The sequence below is a fragment of the Myotis brandtii genome, unplaced genomic scaffold (genome assembly GCF_000412655.1).
Source record: "Myotis brandtii unplaced genomic scaffold, ASM41265v1 scaffold69, whole genome shotgun sequence".
Classification (NCBI taxonomy): Eukaryota; Metazoa; Chordata; class Mammalia; order Chiroptera; family Vespertilionidae; genus Myotis; species Myotis brandtii.
In genome coordinates, this window is record NW_005370700.1 from 904,505 (window position 1) to 909,353 (window position 4,849).

The window sequence follows — 4,849 nt, forward strand, 5'->3', positions numbered from 1 at the left end:
CTCCTCCTTCTGATATTGTACATGAACCTACACTTGCTCCAGGAGCTACAAATGATAATCAGTATCATCTTATTCACAGAAGCTCTTTGAGGGCAAAAGATTGTATGCTTAGGATAGGAAGTGTCTAATGCAAATTTTAGGGCTCACTATTGAATTTGGGAAACTAAGTCTGATTATAATAAAGAAAAGTTTGGAGTATTTTCAAAGTATTCCCACATTGACTTTCTCTACCCACATCAGTTCAACATCATTTTGCTATAGCTGAGAACATAACAAAAGAGGACGCAAGGTGTAGACTTGACCAGCTAGCCATTGTAACAGTGGGCAGGAACACACACCTGGAGTTTGGGTGCAACCTCCACATACCAGCTTTGTTCATTAACCTCTCTGACCCTAGTCACCTAGTGGATTTTCTGTGATGATTAAATGAGATAACGTGCATGTAAATCACTTTGCAGATTGCTTCAACAAATGGTAGTGTTTGCCTGCGTGTTAACTAATTGATGGAAAGTGGTGCTCTCTTTTTATCTTGAGTGAACTTCACATTCTTGTCTTCTTCCTACGATAGAATCATCAGTGATTGCTGTTATTGCTCCTTCCCCGTAGGCAGTCACAGTGGATTATCTACAACAGGAATTTAATGCCAAGAGCAGAGTGTACTGTCGTTGTGAGAAGCTCTGGCTCAGTGACGAATGACAGCTCAGAGTGGAGCAAGTTTCCATGGGTGAACGTGCTCCCCAGAAGCTGGCTGCTGAGTCAATAAAGCCTTCTAGAAAGGATACGGCAGTCCACAGAGCTGACAGTGGCTCTGGTCCCTCACAACGGCAGTCCCACTGTGAAAAGAGTATTTACTGTGAAGCCATTTACTCTGAATAAATGTTACTGGTGCATAGCTCCTGAAACTTAATTTTTTAAATGAAAATTTATAATGTCTTTAGTTTTTCAGTAATAGTACTAAATACAGAATGCTCTAGAAGCTTTAAATATGTATTTTCCATGGCTTCTGTATCATTGAAACAGAAAGACCCTAAAAACCTATACATTTTCATATCCAGAATACATAAAGAACTTTCAAAATGCAATAAGAAAATGAACCACCAATTTAAAAAAAGAGCAAAATATTTGAACACACACTTCGCCAAATATGAGCTAAAGATGGCCAAATAAATATATAAAAAGATGCGCAGGGCTTTGCAGATGCTGCTGCCCCACAGCCACCCATGCCCAGCCATGGTGAACCCCACCGTGTTCTTCGACATTGCCATCAACATAAGCCCTTGGGCCGTGTCTCCTTCTACTTCTTTGCAGACAAAGTTTGAAACACAGTAGAAAACTTTCATGTCTGAGCACTGGGGGAAAAGTATTTGGTTATAAAGGTTCCTGCTTTCACAAAATATTGTGGGATTTATGTGCCAGAGTGGTGACTTCACAAGCCATAATGGCACAGGCAGCAAGGCAATCTATGGGGAGGAATATGGGGAGGAATTTGATGAGAATTTCATCCTGAAGCATATAGGTCCTGGCATCTTCTCCATGGCAAATGCTGGACCTAACACAAACAGTTCCCAGTTTTTTATCTGCACGGCCAAGACTGAGTGGTTGGAAGGCAAGCATGTGGCCTTTGGGCAGGTGAAAGAAGGCGTGGATATTGTGACAGCCGTAGAGCGCTGGGGTCCAGGAATGGCAAGACCAGCAAGAAGATCACCATTGCTGACTGTGGACAACTCTAATAAATTTGACTTGTGTTTTATCTTAACTACCAAACCATTTCTCTGTAGCTCAGGAGAGCACCCCATCTGTTGGAATGTTCTATAATCTTCGTGCTCTCGCCTCAGTTCATTGGGTTCCATATTTTCCTTACCCCGTCTCCAAGTCTAGCTGGATTGAAGAGTTAAGTTTATGATTATGAAATAAAAACTAAACAACAAAAAAGGATGCTCAGTCATGCACTGCAAATTAAAGTGAGATACATCTGTTAGAATGGCTAAAATTAAACAATTTACAATACCAAGTGCTGACAAGGAAATGCAATGACTGGATTTTTTATTCACTGCTGATGGGAATGCAAAATGGTACAGTCACTTTGGAAAACAATTTTGAAGTTTCTCTTAGAATTAAATATTTACCATATGACCCCACAACCTCACTCTTAAGAGAAATGAAAACACATGCCACACCAGTTTTTATAGCAGCTTTATTTGTAATTATCCAAACTGGAAAGAATTCAAATGTTGGTGAACATATAAACTGTGGTACATCCTTACAATGGAATACTATGCAGCACTAAAAGGGAACTAACCATTGATGTACCCAACAACTTGGATGGATCTCAAGGGTATTATGCTGGAATAAGCCAAACTCAAATGGCTACCAACTGAATGATTCCATTCATATGACATTCTGGAAAAGCCACAACTATAGGGGACAGAGAATAAGTAGTTGTTGCCAGGGGTTGGGGATAGTAGGGAAGGGACTGACTACAAAACAAAATAGGGGAACTTTTGTGGTGATGGTGGTTACACAACGACTTATTTTTATTAAAACTTATAATAATGTACACCTAACAAGGGTGAATCTTACTGGATATAAATCATAAACGTAATAAACCTGATGAAAGAAATTATGTTTATTTTTCCACTGATATAGTATTTAGAAAAAACTCTTTTAGGAGTGTTAAATATGTATTTTCTTTTCATGGTTTCTTTGTCATTGAAATAAAAGCCAATAAATATGAATTCGCTTTTCCATTTTAGGCTCAGACGTTTTACTGCCTCTTCCTAAATTAAGGCAACTCGTAAGAGCTTGTTTCCTTGGCTACACCTGCCCATGAGAAATCAAGAGCCTGGGTCACAGGACTTTTACTGGGCTCTAATCCCCTCCCAAAAGGGCTTGGGCCTACAATGCCACTTTTTCTAAGCTGGTGGCCAATATATATTATCCTTCCTGAGCTGAGGGAGGGAGGGAGGGAGAGAGGGAGAGAGGTAGAGAGAGAGAGAGAGAGAGAGAGAGAGAGAGAGAGAGAGAGAGAGAGATCAAGGATACTGATGTGGAAAAGTCGATCCAGGGTTTTGTGCTTCTGTGCTCCCCTGCACCTGTAGACTTGGCTTCAGTGATATCACCTGACACACTTGTGCCTGCTGCTTGTTCTTGCTGCTGGTCCCACCACAGCCCAATTTCAGGTCCCCTCCTCTTTAGTAGTTGCAAGGTAGTCTGTTCAAACACAGCCTTGGGAGGGGAGGGAGTTGTCAGGAGGAATTCCACAGATATCCCTTTCCAAGCAGCCTTGTTTGGTGCCCTAGAGCAGAGCAACATCCGTGGTCTTTCCTAGTTCTCTGGGACATCCCTAGACTCCCAGGCCTCTCTAGCTATCTGGTCTCCATTCTCAGGGATGCTCAGGGCCCAAGTATCAAAAGCACCCTCAATAAAAATAATGACTCACCAATCGAATGTTAGGGCTTTAAATGCTTTATGCCCTCTCCACAGCTCCCAGAGCACCCCACAGCTCCCCAAAGAAGATGGCCAAGGGCAGTCATGTTCCCTCAGAGACTGTCAAAGAGCAAATATTCCAAAATTTTGCCTCTTCCACCAAAGACAGAACTTTTGCTGAAGCTCACCCTTTTGCTCAGCACCTAACAATATAGTTTGTCTGTTGAATCAGCACAAAGGGTAAAAGGACATCCTTTACTTATGTAACAGGTTCCTCCACCCAAAATATCTCATCGATTTCCTCAATTTTACAAATACAGTTGCTTTATGCAGCAGTACTGTAGACCCAGTTCCCCAACCATGTACTTGGCTTTGGAAGGAATTTCAGTACTTCACATGAATGTGATATCTCTCGGTTGTAGGAATGCACCGTACTCTGCACCACCAAGGAAGGAACCCCTTATTAAGGTTCCTCTCCTGCTTAGGTGCACCCTCTTCCCTGCACCACTTTATTCTGAGCACTGCACCTGAGGTAGACAGATGGCAAAAGGGCCCCATTCTTCCCCTCCTGTATGCATCCCTCACAATGTCACTGTGCAACTCTTCCATCCAGAGGTGGGGCTGTTCCCAGCCCTTGAATCTGGGCGGCCCTGTGTCGTACTTCACAATGTCACTGCGCAACTCTTCCATCAAGAGGTGGGGCTGTTTCCCAGCCCTTGAATCTGGGCGGCCCTGTGTCGTACTTTGGCCAACAGAATGTGGCAGAGTGAGGCCTAGGCCTCAAAAGCCCTGGCATGCTTTTGCTTGCTCTCTCGGAACCTCGCCACCACCATCAGCACGTGGCCAGTCTAGCCCGCTGGGAGGATGAGGGTCCATGTGGAGAGGGCTCAGCCTGGCCCAGCCAACACCCATGCAGCCTGCAGACTGCACATGGGAGCAAGCCCAGCTGGGCTGACCCAGGCCTGAAGAACCAACCACGCTGAGCCAATGCAGACTGTGAACTAAATAAATGGTAGTGTTTTAAGCCACTAAGTTCTGGGTGGCTTGTTTCATGGCAAGAGCCCTTTCGGCCCCACCATAGGAAGGTCCCATTACAGCACAAATTGCTCTTTGTGCATATAGGTAGAGGGAAAATTTGATTTTTTTTGCCTTTTTCTGGTATTTGTGTTAAATATGGGTAGGAACTATCAGACTCCAATTCCCTTTCAACTCCATGTTTACAAACATTTCTTATGAGATCAATAGCAGGTATGTCATCAAAGCAAGCAAGTCATGTTCTGTCCCAACTCAGTTGTCACGGGTCCCACCAATAAGACACAACATAGCCAACATTGAACACCAGAGCATACCACAGAGACCGGGAATAAGACAGATGGTTGTTTAACAAAGAGCCCTGTTTAAGCAAACCACGAAAGAACTCTCC

General features: G+C 43.4%; 1 pseudogene; it reads left to right on the forward strand.

Annotated features, from left to right (window-relative positions):
- The first annotated feature begins 1,230 nt into the window (after positions 1-1,230).
- LOC102242718 lies at positions 1,231-1,756 on the forward strand (annotated as a pseudogene).
- Positions 1,757-4,849: the final 3,093 nt, after the last annotated feature.